Source organism: Bombyx mori, chromosome 27, assembly GCF_030269925.1.
Source record: "Bombyx mori chromosome 27, ASM3026992v2".
Classification (NCBI taxonomy): domain Eukaryota; kingdom Metazoa; phylum Arthropoda; class Insecta; order Lepidoptera; family Bombycidae; genus Bombyx; species Bombyx mori.
Window position 1 is genome coordinate 9,106,127 of NC_085133.1, and position 27,314 is coordinate 9,133,440.

Genomic DNA, 27,314 nt, shown 5'->3' on the forward strand with positions numbered 1-27,314 from the left:
GACGCAAGTACCTCTGCTAAACGAACCACTGATAAATTTTCCTTGCTGTTTTCCGCTTAATCCTTAAATGCCACGACACTCAGACTATTGATTATGAAGTGGACTTTATCACTATGTGATACAGTAATAAACTATATACTAAACTATACAAAGTACTATATACAAAGAATATCTTATTTGCTATTATGGATCTGGAGCGTTTTTTTTCCTACCGATGCTGATAGCCTTGAGAGGCTAAACATGTAAGTGAGCTCACGCGGGTCAAACCGGAGTATTGCTAATAGTGGCCCCAGTAAAAGCAGTGCTTCGCAGAATCTACCACCAGATCACTGATAAGATCCGGCGAGAAACTCAGTGGGCTGTGTCTATGGGTTAATTCGCTCGTCGAGCCCTTCGTCGTAAGCGACGAGTTCGATGAGGACGGTGACCGGTGCTTGTGGTACCTAAAAGCACCGTTAATGGATCAGAGTGGAGCTTATGGCGATCGACCGCGATATCACGTGTGTACTGCCATCCACCTTGACATATCAAATCGAATTCTCAATTTTTTTTTTGTTATTGCTCTTGTAGGCAGACGAGCATACGGCCCACCTGATGGTGAGTGGTTACCGTCGCCCATGGACATCAGCAATGCCAGGGGCAGAGCCAAGCTGCTGCCTACCGCTCAATTGGATTGTAGGACGGCAATCTCACCCTCCGAATAGATAAATATGCGTGCAAAATCGGCCATTGAAAGACGCGATCTAGGTCACCGTTATATTAACCTTAGATTAACAATAATGTTTTCGTTGGCTCTCGAGGAAGTCCTCAGAATCTAGGCAATATCAACAATCTGCACGAACCGTGTATCGGGCGAATTCGGACGTCATCAGCGAGCGAAGAGATACCGAATTCAAATCAGTCTTTCGCCTGCCTCCGACGAGAGAGCACGTTCTTTTGACATATAGTTTGCATTAGCGGTTTTTTGTGTTAAGTGCAGCGTGTGTTATTTGTGTTATTGTGATCAGAATCGGTGAGTTTCTCGTTTTTTTTTACATCTTTATTATATAAATACCAATTTTATATACGTATCTGATTGTTTGTTTTCAAATAATTTCATTATAAATAGCATAAGACCGAGTGATGTTAGCGGAACGTTTTGTCTTGTTATTGTTGCTATACCTACGTCTTATTGTTAGCTGTTGATCGTTTTAATCTGTCACGCTATTACAATATTTTTCTAATTATATTCAACTATATATAATTAATATTAAACTATATTTATATTAAATATTATTATTATTTTGTAATTGTATTTTTTGACTTGTTTTTTCGTTTATTGCAAATGTTGTTACTAATTTAAAAAAAAAAAGAAAATATTTGAGTAATAACAAAAAAAAAAAACGCCCGCTGAGTTTGTTTCGCCGGTTCTTCTCAGGACTGTGGCTTTTTTTGGAACCGGTGGTAGAGTTAACATGGTTATTTATATTTTGACATTCAACAAGTGTGATAAACTGACATCTAAGTTGAAATAAATGATTTTGAATTTGAATTCGAAGTGATTTTAAAGCTAAAAATACGTAAAACAAAAGTAGTGCCAACCCTTTGACCAAGTTCGAAAAATAATTCAGTTCTTAAACATTATTTCTTATAATCTATATATCAATACGTAAAGCAAAAACTTTGTAGGTAGGTATATACCCCTTTTTACGAAAATTGCGCGGACGGAGGATTATGAAATTTCCCACACTTATATTAGAATATAGAGAAGGAGTGCAGAATGTTAATATTCTTTTAAATTATGCATAAAAAATACATTAAATCTATAAATAAAAAACACTACACACACTACCATGTATTTGACACACACACACGTATGCATACTATTTGTTTATTGTCAAACTTTTCTTATTGCTTATAGTCTGTCGTCAAATGGAGAATAGATTAAATATTATTAGTCTTTATTAATATTTACCTAAAGTGTAGTGTTGGCGAAATTTGTGATTATAGAAATATAATAAGTCTTTGACAATAGAATCATAATAGTGTACAAACATATAATTTTAATTAACTATAGACGAATATTGACTACCGCGGGACCACTAGTATGTTATTCATATCCAACCTTCTCTATGTAAATTTGTTTGTTATATATGTTCGTCTAAAACATTATATAATAGATTTGACCCACATTATTCAGATTGCAGTCTGTAGGTATCGTAAGTAAAGATAATTAATTGTTTTTATGAGTGTATTTTTGTATGCATATGCACGTTTGGAGGACGAACGTTCATATTGAAGTAGTTTTGGTTTTTGTTTTAATTTTATGTTAGTATATTAATCGTATCGGGCAACATTTTTGTTCGATTTATAAATATTTTTTCTTTGTTTTTTTCGAATGAGACTTTTTTTAAATGACTCGTGTCCAATTTTGACATCTAATCGATTTTACTCTTAACAAAGTAGGTAGGCAGCGGCTTGGTTCTGCCCCTGGCATTGCTGAAGTCCATGGGCGACGGTAACCGCTCACCATCAGGTGGGCCGTATGTTCGTCTGCCTACAAGGGCAATAAAAAAAAAAAAAAAGGAAATTGAGAGAAAAATATCGAATTGAACTGGATCTGAATTAAATGTTTATTATTAAATTAAATATTAAACAACAATATAAACTTATGACCTTAACTCCTTGTAAGTCCACTTTAACGAAAAGATCAAATTTCGACCTACACATATAATTTCTGTTTTTAATGGTCATGATCACTCATGACCACGTCTCACGACAGTAATAGGTCTCGTTTACGAAAATAAACAGAAGAAAAGCGTTAGTCCACTGAGTTTCTCGCCGCGTCTTCTCAGTGGGTCGCGTTACCGATCCGGTGGTAGATTCTGCGAAGCACCGCTCTTGCTAGGGCCAGTGTTAGTGACGTCATCAGGTTAGAGCCCCGTGAGCTCACCTACTCGTTCTGCGAAGCTAGTATAACCCCTCGAATTTACTAGAATAGGTAGGAAAAAAAAAGAAGAAATTAGCGATACCTATCTAATGCAACAAATACAGCCTGCAGTAATTAAGTAAGGTTCATCTCTGCACTCCCCTAATGTAGACTCTCAGAGAATGCCTATGGTATTAAGCCTGCCTTGTACTATCAAGTATAGAAAGTTAAAAATAAATAAAATAATTACGAATTACAAGCATTAAGATTGCCATTAAGACAGGGTCAAGTGGCAACTTGTGAGAGCTCTATGTACCAGCGGGGTACCCTTACTGGTGGTAGGACGTCTTGCGAGTCCGCACGGGTAGTTACCACTATACCGCCTATTTCTGCCGTGAAGCAGTAATGCGTTTCGGTTTGGATGGTGGGGCAGCCGTTATACTGTTAAAAGTGAGACCTTCGAACTATATGTTGAGGTAGGTGGCGGCATTTACGTCGTGAGTGTCTATGGGCTCCGGTAACCACCTTACACTAGGTGGACTGTGAGCTCGTCCCCCCACCTAAGCAATAATAAATAAAATAAAAAATTAGTACACCTCTTAAAATTATGTTAGTATCAAAATAAAGGGGATTTTTGGGTCTGCGGAGGGACTTCGGTTCCCTCTGTATTTTGTACCAAATGTTCCATGGGGAGTGCTCTGAGGAATTGTTCGAGATGATACCGGCATCTCGTTTTTACCATCGCACCGCCCGCCACCGGAGTAGAGTTCATCCATACTACCTGGAGCCACTGCGGTCATCAACAGTGCGTTTCCAGAGGTCTTTTTTGCCACGTACCATCCGGCTATGGAATAAGCTCCCCTCCACGGTGTTTCCCGAGCGCTTTGACATGTCCTTCTTTAAAAGAGGCTTGTGGAGAGTATTAAGCGGTAGGCAGCGGCTTGGCTCAGCCCCTGGCATTGCTGAAGTCCATGGGCAACGGTAAGCACTCACCATCGGGTGGGCCGTATGCTCGTCTGCCTACAAGGGCAATAAAAAAAAAATGGATGGAAAATTAAAAAAAAATTATGAGTGGCTAGTGAATGTTTGTTTTAATGTTCATCGCCATCATTATCATCAATCAGCCTATAGCAGTCCACTCCTAGACATAGACCTCAACAATTGCACGCGACTGAAAACTTAATATATTTAATGTTCACATCCTTTCGTAACTTAGTCTGGTATACACTGAAATACAACGAAAACCTACCTGACGCGGCGGCGTAGAGTTATAAGCCTAACAATGCTAGTTACTATCGACTGGCTATAAAGAGACTTCGCATACAAAATAAGTTATAGCAAACAATGTGGTTTCCCAAGAAAACGCTTAAGAAAATTGAGTTGCGATTGCTTTTGTAAAACGCTATTTTAGAATCTGTGAAGCTTAATATTATGGATTTTTAAATATCTTTTACTGGTGGTAGGACCTCTTGTGAGTCCGCGCGGGTAGGTACCACCACCCCGCTTATTTCTGCCGTGAAGCAGTAATGCGTTTCGGTTTGAAGGGTGGGGCAGCCGTTGTAACTATACTTGAGACCTTAGAACTCGTATCTCAAGGTGGGTGGCGCATTTACGTTGTGGATGTCTATGGGCTTCAGTAACCACTTAACACCAGGTGGGCTGTGAGCTCGTCCACCCATCTAAGCAATAAAAAAAAAATATCCTTGTTTTCGAACGTGCAAAATTGAATATAAACACATAATATACTTAAATGAATTGATCTATGTTTTTCTTACTTTACTCTCTGGTAGCCTAAAGTAGATTTGACAAGATACAAATCATGCCTCGTAAAAAATATTTGATTTATATTGATTAGTATGTACATATATTTTTGTAGTGTTCTGTATCGCCTTAAGAATTTCTTACTATCAGCCACTAAGATTATGGTAATTAATACTAGTATTTATCTTCTTTATAATCGATTACGGTAATGTGTATTATTTTGAATTAAATGTAGACCTTAATAAATTTTGATCATCTTTTTAATAGCTACATTCAATTTATTATTCATTATTATTTATTTCGAAAAAAAAAAGTATTATCGTATATCATCGACCGATTCGCCGGCGTCGGAATTCACTTGCAATGTGCTTAGTGCGAGTTATTAAACGTTCTCGATAGCGTAAAAGTTAACTCAAATTTGTATGGAGTTCGAACAGCGCCCCTAGCGGCAAAATAGGCAAACATTCCACCTCCATACAAATTTGACTTAACTTTTACGTTATCGACAACGTTAAAAAACTCGCACTAAGCACACTGATGACACTTCACTCTTTACTTGTGCCTCCCGACCCTCCTTCCTATTTAACTCCCTATCTTCACTCCAGCCATGTGCGGGTCGTACGTTCCCTCCATAGCCTATTAATTCGTTGTCCCACACATAGCTCTATTTTTGTTCGTAATTCTTGTGTCGTGCAGTCTGTTCTGCTATGGAATCCGCTTCTTCACTTCTCGAGATCTGGATCATCGCGGTGCGTGTTCAAGTTAAGGGTTCCGTGAATGCTGTTGGATAAAGCTACCGGAATTATTAATAGTTACTATATTCCTTCGAATATTTTATAAACCACTAGCTGACCCGGCAGACTTCATAGTGCCTCAATCGATAAATAAAATACCAAAACTTTTGTATAAAATAAATTTAAAACAAACAAAAGGAATCCGTCCGACGGGAGACGCATCAAAGGGAAAACAAAATTGTTATTTTTATTTAATTCCGAGCATTTTGATATTTATTTACCCTTTAAACCTTCTCTGGACTTCCACAAATCATTCAAGACCAAAATTAGCCAAATCGGTCCAGCCGTTCTCGAGTTTTAGAGACTAACGAACAGCAATACATTTTTATATATATAGATAGATAGAGAGATATATTGTACACGTATGTATAGTATGTATGTATTTTTGTGTATATTTGTACGTGTTTGTGTGTTTAATTTATGTATCAATGAACCTGCCATTTTTGTCTATCTTTCCGGTAGAAAATACCTCAGAAATTAAGTCTGCTAATCAAGATAAACACATGAAGTGTAATAAATAACTAAGAGAAAACAAATATGTTTATTTAATGTTGTCGATTTTTCTAGATTGAGCAATGAGTTTTATCTTTTGACCTTTGCGCCCCCTCGCTACCCCCCGCTACCCCCGCTACGCCGATGCTTCGAACTGATAGATTTCCAACTGCTAAATTAATACAATATGATTATGTACTAAGCGTGTTAATCTGCAAAATAAGATAAGGATTCGTAGTTTTGATAAGTAGTAAGCTGCTTAACCTCCCTTGCCTTCAGGCGTAAAATAAAATCTATACATAATCTATATATTAATACGTGAAGCAAAAACTTTGTATCCCTTTTTAAGAAAATTGCGCGGACGGAGGATTATGAAATTTTCCACACTTATAGAGAATATAGAGAAGAAGTGCACAATGCTAATGTTTTTTTAAAATAATGTATAAAAGATACATTAAATCAATAAAGAAAACATTACATACACTATCATGTATTTGACACACACACATACCTATACTTTTTGTTTATTGCCGTGAAGTATTGTCAAACTTTTGTTATTGCTTAAAGTCTGTATTCAAATTGAAAATAGGTTAGTATTGTTTATCTTTAATATTACGAGTATTTGTCTATAGTGTAGTCTTGGCAAAATCTGTAACAATAGGACCATAATAATGTTGAAACTTATAATTCAATTAATTATAGTCGAATTTCGACTACGGCGGGACCGCTAGTAATATATTAACACGTGAAGCGAAAACTTTTTACCCCGTTTTATGCTAATTGGGCGGACGGAGGAGTATGAAATTTCCCACACTTACAGAGAATATAAAGAAGGAGTACATAATGCTAATATTTTTATTTAGCTATGCATTAAAAATTCATTAAATAAAGAAATAAAAACATTAGACACACTACCATGTATTTGACACACACGTGCTTATACACTCTTTTGTTTATTTTTACAGTGTGTGGTCAAATTGAGAATAGATTAATATTGTTTATCATTAATATTATTTGTCTATAGTGTAGCCCTGGCGAAATCTGTGAATGTAGAACAATGATTATAATAGACATGATGATTATAGATAATATGTAACAATAGAACCATAATAATGTTCAAACTTATAATTTAAATTAATTATGGTCGAATTTCGACCAACGGGCGTCCACTGTTAATAATTAAAGTTGAGAATAAAGTTGACAGTAGTTATAGTTTTAGGTCGGCAGGAGAATGATGATGATGTATAACATTATATTATAACTAGCGACCCGCCCTCGCTTCGCTTCGGAAACATTAAAATACACATGAAACCAAAAAAATAAAATTAAAAAAAATGAAAAAAAAGTAGCCTATGTTCATCAGGGACAATGTCGGCTTCTAATGGAAAAAGAATTTTTCAAATCGGTCCAGTAGTTTCGGAGCCTATTCGAAACAAACAAACAAACAAATCTTTCCTCTTTATAATATTAGTATAGATGTACTAGGGGGCACCAAAAAGTAGTGAGAATAAGATAGAATATAATAACTATAGCTAATTTAATGATTTCTTTTTCTACATAGTCTCCGAGTTTCTCTAAACAGCGAGTCCAGCGCTTTTCTAAGGCTTCAATCCCTTTCAAAAAAAAAGTTTCGTCTTGGTCCTGCAAAAAGCTCTCCTCGGCATCTATCACCTCGTTATCGTCTTCGTATCGTTTCTCCTTAAGTATTCTTTCAATTTTGGGAACAGATAAAAATCGCTAGACGCGAGATCTGTTGAATAAGGAGGGTTGGTTAACCAATTCGAAGCCAACTTGCTGAATGGCAGCCATCGCAACTGCCGACCCTGTGGTGGGTGCGTTGTCGTGACGAAACAGCACGCCCCTTCGAAGTTTCCCTCTCTTTTTCTCTTTTATTTATTTATTGCTTAGATGGGTGGACAAGCTCACAGCCCATCTGGTCTTAAGTGGTTACTGGAGCTCATAGACATCCACAACGTAAATGCGCCACCCACCTTGAGATATAAGTTCTAAGGTCTCAATTATAGTTACAACGGCTGACCCACCCTTCAAACCGAAACGCATTACTGTTTCACGGCAGAAATAGGGGTGGTGGTGCCCACCCGCGCGGACTCACAAGAGGTCCTACCACCAGTAAGGCAGAAATAGGCAGGGTGGTGGTACAAAATTTTATGGCATTCCTCAACTTTGGAATTAAAGCTGCATAATATTGGCATGTAATAGTGATTCTACGCTCCAAGTAATCTGTTTACGCTATCTGCAATGGATACATCGCATTAATATTTTCGAACGTAATTGAGAGCGCATCGATATAGCCCCGTCCCTTTCCCCCTCTTATATCAATGTCATTATAAAGTCGAGTTTGAATCGTGCGCATCAAAATTGTGCGATCGCGAAAAATAGTAGTGAATATTGAGCGCAGCTAATTAATTATTTAAACAATTGAGAGTATTCATCGAGATGAAAAGAAGGAAGACAGGAGTGGCCACTCCAGGAAGATAGTGCTAAAAAATATTATTCTAACTACAAGGACACATACCTACGATGAGTTTCTAACAAATTACCAAGTATCATATCATAAAGAACCAAGCCCAAACATAATCAATCAACAATATCCCTTCTGAGTCCCAAAAATATTGAGGCCATAACCTTGCCAGCCGATGCCACGACACGAAACTTCTTCAGGGTCGGTGATGACGCCCGTTTCCATTGCGAAGATTGCTGTTTTGTCCCGGGACCAAAATGATGGATCCATGTTTCGTACATTGTTACGAAATTAGACAAAAAGTGTTCAGAATCTTCTATTACTTAGATGGGTGGACGAGCTCACAGCCCACCTGGTGTTAAGTGGTTACTGGAGCCCATAGACATCCACAACGTAAAAGCGCCACCCACCTTGAGATATAAGTTCTAAGAGACTTTTTTCATATACAAAGATTGTTTCAATACGGATTGAATACTTCCATATGAAATGCCCGTTTCTTGTATTAAGTATCGGATGGTAACTCTCCGATCGCTCAATACAATTTTCTCGACTTTCGCAACGTTTTCTTGGGTGACTGACGAATGGATGATGGACGGTCGCAACGATGTTCATCTTCCGTCCTCGTTCTCCCTACTCGATATTGAGAAGCCGAGCAGACCCTCCTAATGTTGCCTCCAAATCCCATTGAATCTCTTGCGTCATTAACTTTTTTAAACAGAGGATTTTAATAAAGGTTCGCACATAGTTTTTCTCCATTTTCGAGAACACGTTCCGACACGAAGCAAACGAATGACTATATTCAGAAAAAAAAAAACAAATGAGAATCGGGGATTTTTTTTTTATTAATATTACAAATATGTATCTGAGCTATGCCTGCCAGTATTTATTTTTTCTTACCAAGGAGTATGTCTTTCTCACTACTTTTTGATCCTTCCTCCTACGTAACATAAAATAGCTATTTGATTATTATCTTTTAATCCGAGATTTTCGTTTTTAGTACATAACTATTGCAATCCTTTGTGAAATATTTTAAACCACACAAATAATCCAAATCAAATTATAATTATAAATTAATAGAAAAAAACGAACGGAATATTAAATAATCGAAATACCTGTATGCATTAATATATTGCATAAAAATGAATAAATTACATTAATAGCGTACAGATTTCTTAATTAAAGATGTTTTATTTTTATAATTTATTTGTGTCTTTTAAAATATTTCTCAAAAGATTGTAATATGTAATTACGTAATAAAATTGTAAATCTCTCACGTCATTTCGGATCCTCCAGATCCAGATCCACTAACGGTGCTTTTAGGACCCCAAGCATCACCGTTCTCGTCAAACCCGTCGCTTGCGACGAAGGGCTCGGTGAGTAAATTAACTCACAGAGTTTCTGAGTTCTCTCACTGAGTTTCTCGCCGGTAGATTCTGCGAAGCGCTGCTCTTGCTTAGTGTTAGCAATGACGTCAGGTTTGTGCCCCGTGAGCTCTCCTATACTAGTTAAGGTTACGCTGAAATGGTCTTTCAAGACTATCAGCTTAAGTAGGAAAAAAAAGTAAAACTCAAAAAAAAAAAAAATATATATGTCGTGGATAACGACTTTTAGTTGTCGTGGATAACGACTTTTAGTTGTCGTGGATAACGACTTTTAGTAATATTAAGACGGTGGTTTTGATTATTATTTTAAATGATGAAATGTTGTTTTGATAAATATCACAAAATGAAGGGTAGACTCCGTAACGCCACAGTATAAAATGGCGGTACGTGGACAGAGTCGTGGCATTCCGTGTCAGACAGTAATTCCGTCCGTCTCAGTCAGTGAGTCTCTGTCAGTCAGTCAGTCGGTCAGTCGGTCTGTCGGTATATGCAACGAAACTGTCGGTTTACCCTGTCATTGTGAAAGTTGTGTGTGTTGAGTTTCAATAATTATTATTGAAAAGTTTTATTGACTAAACTGAGTTCAATCGAATACGAGCGATGACGGAACCTACCGCTCAGCCATCCCTGACGTGTGCCGACATATATATATAGTGATTTTCATCACAATATGAATTAGAAAAAAACAGTCAACCACGTATGAATATATTTATTTATTAATGAAATTTGACGAAACTATGTCTATATGAACTTGTTAGGTTCGCCATTTTAAACGCGGCGCGACGTCCCATCTCAAACTATTCCTCTTTACAAAATTTATGAAACTTTTCAATGCAAAATATTGTACATGTCTGGGCATTAGATTGCCAAAATTATTAAAATTAAATGAAAGTCTTGTCGGAATCAGTTTAAACGTTACGCTTATTATATCTTAAAAATATATACGAATAAATTAAAAATAAAGTTTGTAATATTTAGAGTAGGTATACCTATATAATTATATAGGTATATAGATAAGGTCTAACCTTAAAACTCCTTAATTTTGAACGCATCGATCCCGTTCATAGTCTATAGTTGTAAATCTATATATTAATACGTGAAGCAAAAACTTTGTATCCCTTTTTACGAAAATTGCCCGGACGGAGGAGTATGAAATTTTCCACACTTATAGAGAATATAGAGAAGAAGTGCACAATGCTAATATTTTTTTAAAATAATGCATAAAAGATACATTAAATCAATAAAGAAAACATTACACACACTACATACCATGTATTTGACGCACACACGCATGCATACTATTTATTATCAAACTTTTGTTCTTGACGTCTGTTGTCAAATTGAAAATAGATTAAATATTGTTTGTCTTTGTTCATATTTTTTATAATGTAGTCTTGGCGAAATTTGTGATTATAGAAGTATAAAATACAATCATAATAGTGTACCAACTTACAATTCCAATTAATTATAGTCGAATTTCGACTACTGCGGGACATCTAGTTTTTATTATTAGTTTACGTAAATCCTTTCTTCTTTGACAGAAGACTGTTTCCTTCCGTTAAAGGTACACTACTTGTCTTCCTGTTGAACAGATCACATAGGCAATCAACAAGTCTGTCTCGTCTATCGAAGTCATACCGTAACCGCGGTCTTTTAGAATACCACTTCCAGTGTTGGTACGAAAGAGTTTTCTAAAGAGAAATGGTGTTATTGAGTTTAATTGGCTGTCAGGCTTACGTTACTTTCTATGGTGAGCTCAATGACTGGGCTGGCTCGCTAGGGTTGTCACTTTTCTAATAAATATTTTTAAATTTATTAAGAGAATCTGAAGTAATCAAATCAAATCAAATAAATAAAAAATTCAACATAAATGAAAGTACATACTTGTTGAACGTCAAAAAGAATTACCGCCAATTCACAAAGACTAGCCTCCGTCCTGAGAAGAACTGGCAAGAAACTCAGCGGGAATGTCTTTTTTTTAATATTAGATTTTTTTTAAATATTCATTTTTACAATGAGCATTATAACGTAACAATTATTGCAATATTGAAATGCCCGGAGCGAGCAAATCATTTCCACTTTGTGCAATCTTCTATTCATCATTTCTATAGATTGATAAGGTTTTTTTACATTAGAAGGACACCTACGTGATCGCTTCGTGCTTCTGACCGTGCGAGCCCACAATATACAACAGGACCAGTTTTAATGAATCTTAAAAGTCACTTAAAACTTTATGGGCATATTATAATTATCTAAATAAATTAGTTAATGCTAGATTCATTTGTCCATTCCTTTATTTGTTTAACACAAAATTATGTTGCATTTATAATAATTTAAATGATATTCTTCTCTTTGTGGCGCGAAATAAAAGATTGTTACCTATTATTTTCGAGTGGCAGCCTTGCATCTCGCTGACCGATGCAAGCAAAGAGAAAGTTTCTTACACTTGATATTTTGGCGATCAATACAGCGAATATCGTTATGCATATTCGCCACGCAGCTTCGGATGATACGTTTTTGACACCTTTTTATTCGCTCGGTATGTGTATGTCTATTTGTATTTTTTTTATTGCTTAAGATGGGTGGACGAGCTCACGGCCCACCTGGTGTTAAGTGGTTACCGGAGCCCATAGATATCTACAACGTAAATGCGCCACCCACCTTGAGATATGAGTTTTAAGGTCTCAGTACAGTTACATCGGCTGCCCCACTCTTCAAAACCGAAACGCATTATTACTTTACGGCAGAAATAGGCAGGGTGGTGGTACCCGTGCGGACTCACAAGAGGTCCTACCACCAGTAATCTTTGAAAGTCATTTTCACCGTCTCCGAGACGCCGAGATTAACTTGAAAATTTGCACTCGCGTGAAGGACCTATTAAAAACAAATAAAAAACAAGATTAAAAAAATTCAACTACCCATTATTTTTTTATAGCTCGAGCAGTCGGACGAGCATACGGCCCACCTGATGGTAAGTGGTTACCGTCGCTCATGGACGTCAGCAATGCCAGGAGCAGAGCCAAGCCGGACAAGCCGTTGTAACTATACTGAGATCTTAGAACTTATATCTGAAGGTTTGATTTGATTTGAGTAACCACTTTTCACAAGGCGGTCTGTGAGCTCGTCCACCCACATAAGCAATAAAAAAGTCCCTAATACTTTCTCTTCGTCGGTTTAATTCGTTAAAACTCCATTACTTCGGTTGTTATGAATACTGCACAGTTTTCGTGGTCAGGGTCGACTAATTACGGTCATTATAAGTATTGTTTTTGTGTTATAATCAGTGTGATTATTTGGCGAGTCTAATGGCTCAAGTAAACAGTTAATAGCAGCTGAATTTGTGAGTTAGGTTCGTCTGGTGCTACAAAACAATAGCAGTACGGAGCCTTGCCCGATTCAGGGAGTAGTGTAATAATGATTTTGGATTTTGCCAGTCGTATACAATTATCATATCATACCAGTCGTATACAATTATCGTATCATATACAATTAATGAAATTAATGAAATTAAACGAACGAAATATCGTGAAATTTATTTCCAAATGACCCTTTATTAAGGGTCATTAATAAATTTCATCGATACACATATACATAGACATAAATTCCATCCAAACAGAAATTTTCCGTGACCACCTAAACTATAAAGGTATTCGAAGCATCGTATATAATGTAATGACTGCAAAGGTGTAGTAAGCAAACATCGCAGCTTCTTATTAATCCATTTTTGTAACACGGTACAAGTATCTAAATAAAAAAATGCACTAATTTAATGTAACGTTGGAACAGTTTTGTGAGGTCCCAAAAGCGCGGGAAAATCAAGAAGGTTGCTTCTAATCTGACAGGTGAAGTTAGCTCCATTCAGGCGCGTTCTTTTTAACAATGACAATAAAAAGAATAGGAAAGGTCGATGAAATTACAATTTATTGTAAAAGTAGTTTTAATTGTGAATGGTATAACCCGCTGAGTGATCATGAGTAATGTTAAGCGGCTTGTGTAAATATTATTTAAAAAAAAAAACACTTTTGTCACCATTAAACTACACACCTTTATTTAACCTAAATTTCACATAATAATTTTACGACTTCCCAAACTCGATATCTAAGCTATTTACGTAAAAGAGTTTTGTCTGTGGCGGCTTCCAGAATCTAATTAGGTCTTGAATTTAAAAATGTTGAATCAAGAATTATATATTAAGAACAAGAAACTAATGTTAGAGTTAATTTGGGCGACCCTGCTTTGTATAATGGGTTATAACAGTGCGACATAATTCGGCCTTGTTCATAAGTACTGCGTAATGAGCCAAGCAAAAGCACAATTTAACATGTTTCATGACCATTTAAGTAGGGAATCTCATGTCTTGAGTACAATCTCTAAATCTTTTTACGTAATTACACACGATCACGAAAGCTCTTCGAGTGACGTCACTGATTAATAGCCTCCGTGATTTTAGCGCGTCGACTGCGACTGGAGCAGAAGTTTGTGAATGTAAGTTGATAAATATGTCATTAACGCGTCTCTGGTTAAACACGTCTGTTTGAGTTTCATGGCCATTATCAAATTACTACGCTAATTGGATTTAAAAAAAAACCCCGGTTATAAAGGTTTTTATTGGATATCAAATAAGGTTTTTTTTTTTTCGAATAAAAAAAATTGGTCAAGGAAATACAGATTGAAAAATATACAATGAAAAAACCTGCCATTTTCACTGTATACATCATCGAGCATTGGACAACGAGCGAATAGTAGGAAATAAGTTTTGATTGATTAGAATTAGATTAGTTATCGGACACATCATGAATTTGGTGGCATAAAGAAACATGGTATTCTTATCATCCTTCTATCAGGGATTTTTGGCGGGAACGCAAGGAGTGAAGTTGTGTGAATTATTTTATTTTGTCTATTTCGTGTTTCTTCAGGTTTAAATGTGTAATAACGGTGGTTTATTAACTGTTTAATATCTGTGAAAGTGCACAAATGTGGGAAAATGAAACAAAGCCGCTGGACGTAACTTCTCGGGATCCTGCAAAAAGTCCACTGAAAAAATCTTAGTAAATGACCACCATTTTACTGAGATTATATTTCATCCCATATCATCTCATCTCATTTCATTGCACTCTATATTATATATCTATATCTATATCATAAAAATTAGAATATAAAATAGATTAAGAATTGACCTAAAAGTCTTAGTTACCAGGCCATAAAATCCCTTAAAAAATCGTCCTTCTATCAATATCTCTGAAAACACCTTCGGGTTGTTGTAGATCGCATCGGTAGCTAGGAAGTTCGAAAAGCGCTCAAGTCATGACTGACTTAATTGATCATGACCACCTTCATGATTTAGGTTGAATTTAATGGTGTTTTGAAGTTATTAGGCAGATCATAACAAAACTTGTTTTTTTTTTAGGGATTTTATGACCTGGTAACCAAGACCTTTAGGTCAATAACGAAACTTGTATTTGAGTCGAACACAGAGTATAAAAAAAATTAAGGCTGAAGTATCCGTTTGAATAAAGTCGACCGTGACGTCATTTGAGAAAAAACAAAGGTCAAACAGATTTAATCGCATTAATTGGTAATCAAAAATTCCATAAAAAAATGGTTATCTGTAATTAGCTGGTCCATTCTTTGAACTTGGTCTTCAATCAAAGAATATCAAAAAAGGTCAATGCCCATTGTATTGGACAATGACCGTTCAAGCTTTTTTATTACTTAGATAGGTGGACGAGTTCATGGTTCTTCCGGTGTTAAGTGGTTACCGTAGTCAATCGACATTTACCACGTAAATACCGGCACCCACCGGCACCCTTGATACATGAGCTTTAAGTTTCAGTTTTATAGTACAACGGCTGCCTCGCTCTTCAAATCGAAACCCGTTACTGCTTCACGGTAGAAATAGATGGGGTGGTTGTACCTACCAATTGCAGGCTTACAAGACGCCATAACATCAGCAATTAGAACACATTTATTAAAACATTTAATTAATTGATAAGCATTATTTAATATGAACATGCACTTGAGCGATTACTATTAGGAAAAGACAAGAGAGAAGTTACGTAAAGAGCGAGATAGCTATATTTTAGAACGACAAATGTCGAATGCGTTTAGGAATTGGTTTGATATTTCACAGCATGTTACGTCGCGACAGGAGCCTATTGAGTTTCTCGCCGGATCTTCTCAGTGGGTCGCTTTTCCGACTTAGTGGTAGATTCTGCGAAGCAAGGCTCATGCTAGGGTTGGTGTTGGCAACTTCGTCAGGTTTGAGCCCCGTGAGCTCACCTACTAGTTAAGGTTACGCTGATATGGTCTCTCTAGAGTCTAAGACTATTAGCTTAGGTAGGAAAAAAAACGAAAGTCACGGCAGATACAGACAGAATGCTCCATCCATCATTGACCGCCAAATTACGTTATTTACGTCATGCGATCATTCTTAAGCAAATTTAAAGTTTTGCTTCAAACAAGTTTTTTTTGCTTAAATCTTATACCTTTAAACGAGCAATTCTTGTATTTATATATATATAATCTGAATCTCGGAAACGGCTCCAACGATTTTCATAAAAAAATAATATACAGGCGATTTCGGGGGTGATAAATCGATCTAGCTACGATTTATTTTCAGAAAATGTTGTTTTATTCGTGTTTTCAATAATCAACTTTATGACTCTTCCCGACATCTATTGGCGAATAATAATACTATATTTCTTAATTGAGGGCAACTGACCGCTTTAAAGACCCAACAAGATGGCTGTATCAAAAAAAAAAACCGAGCAAAACTCGGTCGTCATCTAATAAATAACATTTAATTGAAGCGAATTAAAATCTCACCTTTACGAAAATTCTGAAATTAATTCGGAATACAATTCACTCAGAATGTGCATAAATATGTACTTCGGGTGTGACCGGTTATTTACGAAATATTGTATGTATATGAACGCCCAAAATAATCTAGTTGCTCGCCAGAAGGTCACACGGTAACTTGCTCAGCTTTTAATATATTGATATAGTTTTGACATTCATTTTTATTTTTTGTTTTATTATTATTATTCTACTATATTTATGTAAAATCTTATTAATTACACAATATATTTTTTTAAATATATTATAAATGCAATTTTTATAAAAACACTATATAAAAATAGATTTCTGCTGATGGCGGTGTCTACGACACAAGCCACAAGTTTTATTATAAATTAATATAGCTTTATTCCGAATTTGCGGTTATTGTTTTTATTTATTTTTTGTGGTCTATGTGAAAAGTTATTGTAAATATAATATGGATGCTAAATCTAAAATAAATCAAATAAATAAAATATACATAACTATTAGATGAAATAAAATGGAGATGACTAGATAATTTAAACAATTTCTCATGTCACTATTACGTGTAATGAGTTATCTTTCTGTTCTAGTAACCTCGAGGGGTTATACTAGATCCGCAGATCGAGTGCTCTGAGGAACTAATCGAGATGATACCATCATCTCGTTTTTACCATCGCACCGCCCACCACCGGAGCAGAGTTCATCCATACTACCTGGAGCCACTGCGTTCATCCACAGTGCGTTTCCAGAGATCTTTTTTGCCTCGTACCATCCGGCTATGGAATGAGCTCTCCTCCACGGTGTTTCCCGAGCGCTACGACATGTCCTTCTTCAAACGAGGCTTGTGGAGAGTATTAAGCGGTAGGAGCGGCTTGGCTCTGCCCCTGGAATTGCTGAAGTCCATGGGCGACAGTAACCACTCATCATCAGGTGGGCCGTATGCTCGTCTGCCTACAAGAGCAATAAAAAAAAACGAGTAGGTGAGCTCACGGGGCTCTAACCTGATGTGAGTTTTCTGATATAGTGTCGCGGTAGTTAGGCCTTCCACTAGACGGGCTTATGGTCGATTGTAGATTGGGAGAATTCCCTGGATGCGGATCTCTTAGGACCGGTCGCTGCGGCGAACCTTGGACTTTGAGACTTGGAGACTTTTCCGGCTGTGGAAAGTTCCGATTGTCGTCTGATGATTACGAGGATGTGCATTGACTACATAATTATTTTTAATAGCGTTTCCACGAGGGCTTGAGTGATTTCGTATGTCATGTGAGTGCAATTTCGTTTTACGACAGATAATAGTTTTTTTTTTAGTTGTAGAATGTAGTTGGACTAAAAAGACCATAAGTCCTATATTTTGTGAGGACTATACTGCTTACCATAATGTATTTACAGAATTATATAGTGTGTCGATTATAATATTATTTTAATATATAAAATAAAAACGTTAGGAACATTATAAATATAGATTTTCTTATAGATATTAAATATAAATAATGGTATGGACCAGTTTATGCAAAACTTCTTATACACAATTCGAAGCGTTTAGTGAATTTTGTATGTTTTTTTATTATTAATGAGATTTTGAAAGACACCAGCTTCATGTTTGGAAAAAATTGATTAATACACGTTGCTTATGAAGTCGCCACAAAAAATACGCCAAAGCTATTTAATCTAAACGTTATGATTTAACAAAACTTGACAAGTTAAAAAAAATACTAGTGATTGAGTTTGAGTTTTTCTTAGATTAAATGTTAAGGTAAGTAATCATATACGTTTAAAACGGAGTGGTTTAGCGTAAGTACATGGTATCTACATATATATTAATACGTGAAGCAAAAACTTTGTATCCCTTTTGACGAAAATTGCGCGGACGGAGGAGTATGAAATTTTCCACACTTATAGAGAACATAGAGAAGGAGTGCACAATGCTAATATTTTTTTTAAATGATGCATAAAAGATACATTAAATCAATAAAGAAAACATTACAAAGCTACAATGCAATCGATTTGAAAATTATATGAGCAGTGTCAGAAAGATAAAATAAAAAAGCGTTTTGTCCAACGGTACTCTCGACCTGGATAATGCATCATATTGTAATTGTGTGTGTTTGTTTTTTTTTCTCACCGTACTTTCACTGTGCGGTAAAAAGTTATATGCACAGAACTCAGTGACGGATCGCAGGTTTTTTAGGTCAAGTTACGCTCGGGCGGTCTGTTCTGGGTTCGAATCCGAGTAGAGGTCGGCTCGTAGTGGCTTTCCGGATTTAGATTTATCGCGAAGACGTAACCCAAGGCGCATACATTCACAACAATTTAACGGCCGTCTGGTGTAGTGGTAAGCGACGTGGTCACTACACAAGGGGGTCGCAGGTTCGAATCTCGCCAAGGGAAGATATTTGTATGATAAATATAAAATGTCCTTTCTAGGGTATTATGGACGTATATTAAATATATGTATGTGTATAATACAAATCTTACATTTATTTCCGTTATCTGGTACCTGTAACGCAAGTTCTTTACGAACTTACCACGGGACCAGTTAACGTGGCGTGATTGTTAGTGAATATTTATTTATAAAAAAAATATGTATTTTGACTTAAAATTTACATTATGAAGGTAAATTATACAAAGAAGTTTAATATGTAATGCAAAAATAAGATAAGTCGGTATGGAGTGAACACTATGTCCTCACACTAAGCTGTCTCTCAAGCTTATCATAGCTTAGATGGACGAACGAGCTCACGGCCCACCTGGCTTTAGTGGTTATTTTGGTCCATATACATCTACAACGGAAATGCCGCCACCTTGAGACAAGAGCTCTAAAAGTTTTACAAAACAACGGCTGCTCCACCCTTTAAACCTTTATTGATAAATTTGGTTGGGTCTTGTTGTTAAAGCTCACACAAAGCCTTATAGCCAGTTACTTATTAAGACGCTTTTATTAGTATGTATGTATGTTTGTTCGTAACGGATTTTTTATGACGTATTTTTTCTTAATTGTTATTTGGGTGGACGAGCTCACGGCCCACTTATTGTTATGTAGTTACCGGAGCCCATAGACATCTACAATGTAAATGTCGTCACCCACTTTGAGACATGAGTTCAAAGGTCTCACTTTTGACTACGGTTGCCCCGCCCTTCAAACCGAAACGCATTACTGCTTCACGGCAGAAATAGGCAGGGTATTGGTACTTACCTAACCGCGCGGGCTCGCAAGACGTCCTATCACCAGTAAGGCTTAAGGATTTTTAACATGATTTCTTCATAATGCATAGTCCTTTGATTGATTTCTATTATTTGCGGTGTTACGAATACTGCACAGTTTTCATTGTTACGGACGACTGTAAAAATTGTTTTCTAACTATGTGTATGAAACGTAGAAATCGTAGAGAATATCTGGCATCGCTTCTGCGAGTGGGGACACGAATAAATTGTATTTCTCTAGTTAGATCGACCGACGAGCTAAAGTCCTTGTAATAACTGACTAGAACACCAAACCTCGATTCTTTTGCATCAGTACAGCAGGCAGCAGTTTGGTTCTGCTCCTGGCATTTCTGGCGCTCATAAGCGACGTTAACAAGTCACCATTAGGTGGGCCTTATCCTCGCCTGGCTATAAGGGCAATAATGGGCAATAATAAAAGGGCAAACGACTAATCTCTTCAAATCGGTACGATGATAGGAATGCGTAGGACAGTGGTAGCCATAATACCCCTACCATTAGCTATAGCTCTGTTGGCAACAGCTAATTAGAATGATAATTTCGATAATAAATTACCATATGTATGTTGACACATCTCACTTTTCATGTTGGTCGGTGTTGCGATAGTAATGGTGCAATCCCTATTGATACGACGGGGTCAAGGTGAACTTGATATTAGGTATTTATCTACAAATTCCGGTTTAATATACAGAAAGTTAAAGCCTTTTTTTGTATAAATGGGCCCTCAGCGCAAAAGTGGTCTAATCCACAATCTTTCATATTCGTACCAACTTATATGTATTGCGATTTATTTAAAACATATTTAAATATTTATGCAAAACCGGCCTTTCTCTAATTTCACTCCTAGATAACAACAGATGGCTTTGTAAACATTGTTTTTGCCTATAAAGCAGCGTAAAGTAAATTCAATCTTAATTATATCTTCATATTAAGTATGGTAAGGCTAGGCCACTATTGCGCTGACGGCCTCATTAATATTCAATATTTCTATCGATGCATCTATGCGCAGTGGTAAATTTTGAATGTCCTTCTTGACGCAGTCATTTTCAGACGTGTTGTCTTTGAGTGCTGAATTTCTTTTTCTGCCAAGAACTTGTTCAAGCTTTGGAAAAAAATAGAAGTCTGTCAGAGTCATTCTTGTCTCATCATTTACTCCAATTGTCAGTGGTTCAACTAGATTTCTCTCATTAAAAACATTCCTTACTGGCGTTCTTCTTAAAGTTAAGGGCGGATATTGAACATCATCCACGTATGTCATTTTAGTATTATAATAATAATTGCGAAGAATACACCGCGACTGTTTCATGCTCGTAACCAACGGTCATTACGGTTGTTACTGACGGCTCTGCACGTTTCATTTCTAGAATATTCTTTCCATAGCTTAGAAAGTTCGACTGTGCATGATTTGTTCTCATTTATTTATTATTATAAAATATTTGGACCTGGCCTACGAGACTATCGCTATCTGGCATGTTGACTCAACAATCATTATTCTTATTATTATCTATACTAATATTATACTGCTGAAGAGTTTGTTTGTTTGAATGGGCTAATCTCAGGAACCACTGGTCCGATTTGAAAAATTTTTCAGTGTTAGATAGCCCATTTAACTAGGAAGGCTTATAGGCTATATAACATCACACTAAGACCGTGAGAGATGTAGACAATTGTTCCCCTTTAAAAGATCTAAAAAAAGTCTGCGACAGCATATATATTTAGGTTGGGTGGTAAGAGGCGGGTAAAATTTAGCGTTATACCAAAGTAACTATTCCATGCGGACGAAGTCGCGGGCAAAAGCTAGTTATTTATAAAAAAGCAAACACCGCCCTGTTTAAGATATTAGCATCAGCAATGTTTGACTGTGCACGTCTTGCGACTAAAGCCGAATTTACATTACGAAATTAGTGGCGAAATTAATTTCGTGACATTACTTTTACCAACAGTTTCACGTGCAATTTAATACTTTCGTAATGCATGCAATAATTTCATGCATGCAAATTAGTTTCGTGCCCTGCGCGATTTTTTGGTGAAATTAGTGTCATGCAACTAATTTCATAGTGTAGACGCGACGTGAAACTAATTTAGCGAAAGGGCCTGCGCTGTGCGGACGTGTGTATTGTTAGTTCGGACGCGCTTCAAGCGTTGAAAATGTCAAACCAACGATGGAGTACAGAAAAATATATAGATCTTATTAATGAATATCAATGACAGGGGTCCCGAAACACCTACAGTAAAAAATCAAAATTATCTTCACTCATTCGAAAATAGTTTTTATAACTCTCAGGAGCTTCATCTGCTAATTCAGAGACTAACTTCAATGCACCTAAATGCCTTCTTGTTGACCATCCTCGAATCTACCAACTTTTTTTTTACTTGATAGTCTTTTTTTAAGTTTATAGATATATAAGCATTTCTTTAGCTACATTGAATATAGCAAATTATAGCTTTGATGTTGAAGGCGCCATGGTTACTGCGATACTGTGGATTTCGCGACACTAATTTTTTAACGAAATTACTTTCGCATATATCGAAACTACTTTCGTGAAACTGAGTTCAACATGCATGACACTAATTTCGTAATGTAAACTCCGCATAACACAGTGAATATAAATTTTCCGTTAGTCATTTGTAAGTTTGTTTGTCTTTTTTTTTTGTAATTAAAATAATTTCTCACTTCCGCGTCTTCTACGAGACCGATGTTGTTCTCATTTCGTTCGCTCGAAACCTCCGGATTGTGGCCTCCGTGATGTTTACCTGCATGTTGTCACCGTGCATAGTTTTAGTAATGGAGTAGTAATGAAATCGAAAACGAGAGTGATACTGCGAACCGAACGCGAAATAATACGCAATTTTAAATCCAAATACTTATCAGTGAAATAAGTTCTTCAAACGAAGCTTGTGGAGAGTATTAAGCGGTAGGCAGCGGCTTGGCTGTGCCCCTGGCATTGCTGAAGTCCATGGGCGACGGTAACCACTCACCATCAGGTGGGCCATATGCTCGTCTGCCTACAAGGACAATAAAAATAAATAAATAAAAATTGTACTCACGAAGCCACATCTATCGCTAGTATGGTTTTTGTTTTATTGCTTAGATGCGTGGACGAGCTCACATCCCACCTGGTGTTAAGTGGTCACTGAAGCCCATAGACATCTACGACGTAAATGTGCCACCCACATTGAGATATAAGTTCTAGGTCTCAAGTATAATTACATATTATGTTAGTTTGTTAGTATGTTAGTTTACTGGTGGTAGGACCTTTTGTGAGTCCGCACGGGTAGGTACCACCGCCCTGCCTATTTCTGCCGTGGAACAGTAATGCGTTTCGGTTTGAAGGGTGGGGCAGCCGCTGTACCTATACTTGAGACCATAGAACTTATATCTCAAGTTGGGTGGCGCATTTACGTTGTAAATGTCTATGGGCTCCAGTAACCACTTAACACCAGGTGGGCTGTGAGCTCGTCCACCAATCGAAGCAAAAAAAATAATCGTAAAGATGAATAATATTGAGAATATCACATGTTAAACCTTTAAAACACTCATCTGTAAAGTCATTAGTAAGTTTTGAGATTATACAGTTTTAATGCGAGATGACGATATGTACATTGAAAAATCAATATCAAATACGCAGAATCTAAAAGTTTACACAGTAACGGCATTTAGTTATTAAGTCGTCGCAAAGCCGTCATGAGTACCTATCTAAATGTTTTCATAGGCGTTGGGCGATAAAATCATCCATGTATGTTACTTTTTAAATTTGCTATTCAAGTTGTGATGCTATACACTTGAAACTATGTTTACAACTATGTTCTCCTCTTTTGTGAACGTAGTGGCTCTCAATAGTAGGTACAAATAAGGGAGTTAATATACCTTTTACGCTTTCAGTAACGCATGTGTCTATCAAACAAATCCCTAAGGAAATCCCATATCAATGCATGCGTTTGCCTTATTAACAAATTACATCCATGCAATGCTAATCGAATTTATTAATAACTTCTAATTATCTTCGATGTACAAAATGCAAATATTTTCCCACAGAGCTGTGACACGGGCATTATAAGTGTTCCTCCTAACCCATGCATCAGCTCGCTAAGTTTCTTGTCAGTTTCGCGAATCAGCTGCTCTTGAGTTGTTAGGTCTCTTTTAGAGACGCTCGGGCAGCTATTAGCAAATTCCATTCTTCTGACAGAACCTTTGCTCGACCACCTGTCCTGGTGAAACAGGAAAGGCCACCAGTAGTCCTTCATTCATAAAAAAAAGGGTTTTTTAAAGGGTTTTCTCTCGCTACCCAGAAACACTCCTTTGAACATATTCTAGAAGTTTCCAACGAAAACTTATTTACAATTCACAACGCATAACGCGAATCCGTGAATGTTTATGTCCCGAGGAAAAATAGTTACTGTTTATTTGTATGTAAATAAAGATTTACGTACGCAGCATTTAAGACAATAATTTTGATGAAGGACGCTTGGATTGAATGAAGGTAACATTATAGTTGTCAATAGGGAAGCGATCAACTGTTATCTTACATAACCGCTGATCGCGACCTCCGTAGGTACGTGTGACGTCATCTGAGGCCAAAATAAACGATGAGTCACAGATTATATCTTCGCCATCGTCGCGCACCGTGGCTTCACCCGCGTTAAATTTGTAATTAGGAAGAAACGGAACTTGTAGATCAGTACGTAAAATCAAGAATTAGCTAACACACTCTTGTAATTATTAATATCAGAAATACCTGACATTACACGGGCTATGTCATTTAACATAAAAATAAAGTAGAAAAAATCTTAATTACTAAAGCGTATTCTAGCCATAAACTATTTTTGTTCGAAACTTTTTTATGATATCTGGTCGGTCGTTATGGACGATTAGGTAACAAAAATAGAAACATTCATATCTTCAATATTTGCATAGTCAAATTAATTGGCCACATGATCTGTGTATTTCGTTTTGAATTCAACGCTAACATCTGACGAAAATGATAAATTATTACTTACTAGAGGTCCCAGAGTAGTCGAAATTCGACTATAATTAATTGGAATTGTAAGTTAAGTATGTACACATACTATAGTCACAAATTTCGCCAAGGCAACACTATAAAAAAATATTAATAAAGACAAACAATATTTAATCTATTCTCAATTTGACCACAGACGTCGAACAAAAGTTTGACAATAAATAGTATGCATGCGTGTGTGCGTCAAATACATGGTATGTAGTGTGTGTAATGTTTTCTTTATTGATTTAATGTATCTTTTATGCATTATTTTAAAAAAATATTGGCATTGTGCACTTCTTCTCTATACTCGCTATAAGTGAGGAAAATCTCATACTCCTCTGTCCGCGCAATTTTCGTAAAAAGGGATACAAAGTTTTTGCTTCACGTATTAATTATTACTTATATTGTTCATCGGCTAAAATTCCTGACATTGTTTTTTGGGTTTTGGCGTCCGATTATCAAATTGTTTAGGTTAGAGAATCATAATCATTATAGTCTGTCCAGCCGTAGCTAAAATCCGCCTGCATCATCATCATCAGCTTACCGAAGACGGTTAGGTACCTAATACTTCTTAAGAACTGGTAAATGGATTTTAAGTCTACATCTGTTTGTAAGAGCTAATATGATTGCCCGCAGGTTCGCTCGATGTTCGCGGGATGTCAAAATTACTCTATTTAGAGCGTTTTGTACGTCCTTCTATACGTGCAGCCTGTGGGTGCTGTATAGTCAAAAGCAGTACAGCGCCTTACGCGTCCAATACAACAATGCGTTCAGGGTGTTGTTGGGGCTGCCCCGGTTCTGTAGCGCGTCGGGAATGATCGCCGAGGCACGAGTCGATTGTTTCTATACGACCATGCGAAAAAGGTGCACATCCCTGATTCGCCGGGTCCGGGTCAGCCCTAACAGCATCCTGAAGGCATTAACAGACCGTTTAGAACTGTCGGTACTTGAACCATTGTACCATGGTTCACTTGCGGACTAAATAATAATAATAATATATATTTCTGGTGGATATCACCATCCCCTACGACGAGAACCTCGTGCGGGCCGAGGCAGATAAAAAGACCAAATATGTGAACCTAGCGCACGAGGTGACCGACATGTGGAGGGTGGTATCTACAGAAATAATCCCGGTAGTTGTGTCGGTGAATGGTTTGGTCCCTAAAAGCAAAACATCTCGAGAGGCTTGGCCTCAACAAAAAGTCGGTGGTGGCCCAAATGCAAAAAGCAGTCTTGCTCGACAATGCCCGTATAGTTCGCCGGTTTCTCTCCCAATAGTCCCTAACGCTCCGGCCGATTGTTGCCCACCTCGCCGGAGTGTGTCCTGCCGTCTTCCCAGGCGTGGCAGTGTTTAATACAGGATAATAATAATAATAATAATGGTTGGTTCGAAGTAAGTATCAGTTGAATTGAATATTTGAAATGTATTCAACTGATAATTATTTTTAATAAATGTATCTTTTTTAGATGATTGGTTTTGTTAATTATGTTTCAATGATACTATATACACATATGGACTTGTTGTTGTCTGAAATAAAATGAAGGTAAGAATGAATGAAAGGCTTTCTGGTTTCACAAGGCAAAATAGCTTAATGCTAATCTAATGTTTCAGGTTTTATTTTTGTATTTATCTAAGAAATTTTCTAAAGGTTCTGCGAAGGTTGAAGGTTTCCACGGTGAAGGAATAACATCGTGTAATAAAAATCAAACCCCTTAAATTATAATTTGCGTAATTACTGGTGGTAGGACCTCTTGTAAGTCTTGTAAGTAAAAAAAAATGCGAAAACGGTGGTCTGGAAGAAATCGTACTTGGCGAGAAAACCGCCTAATTACAATTTTAATTATGATGTGGTTAACAATAAACATCTACCCACAGCAATGATGCTGGATGACGACCACGACCGCTCTGACAAGAGTGATACCTTAGAATAAGATACGACATACATTACAATAAAGTAGAATCTCTCCCTCTCCCTTTCCCTCTCTCTCGCGCTTTCTTTCTCTATCTCTCTCTCTCTCTCTCTCTCTCACTCTCACTCTCTCAGACTTCCAAAGGCTCTATCTAACATAAGTTAACAACATAGAAATTGGTCACTATAATAAATTTATGTAAAAAGTAACGCTTAAAAAAACGACAGTAGAGTTTATTGATATATGTAGGTAGGTAGACTTTTTGTTTGTTATCCTTAATGTGAGTTTGCGAGCACGACAGGTAACGCAGCGGACTGACTCACGCCAGGGTCAAGGCTCCTTCGGCTCGGCGCGGCGCTTTGTTCACACAAGGTGCACCCCAAGGTTGAGTTTTTGAGGCATTGTACCTATTATATATAAACAAGAAAACACGTGACTCGTACCGAGCTCCAAAAAAAGATGATAAACAATGAAATTAATAACGTTTCCTTGAATTTCGAATAGCTAATTCGACAATGTTAAAGATAATGGAGGATGAGGGAAAAC

The 27,314-nt window shown here is 36.8% G+C and overlaps 1 protein-coding gene across 3 annotated transcripts in view; it reads left to right on the forward strand.

The window, feature by feature from the left end:
• Positions 1–27,314, forward strand: part of LOC101735553 (ATP-binding cassette sub-family D member 1) — a 71,215-nt gene that overhangs the window by 21,898 nt on the left and 22,003 nt on the right. Inside the window, exon 1 of one of the 3 annotated variants that reach the window (XM_004926927.5) lies at positions 736–1,012. The exons of the other annotated variants lie outside the window; for them this stretch is intronic. The gene's annotated coding sequence lies outside the window, so the exon portion shown is untranslated. Of the gene's footprint in view, positions 1–735; positions 1,013–27,314 lie in introns of those variants that run through there. 3 annotated transcript variants of the gene reach the window in all.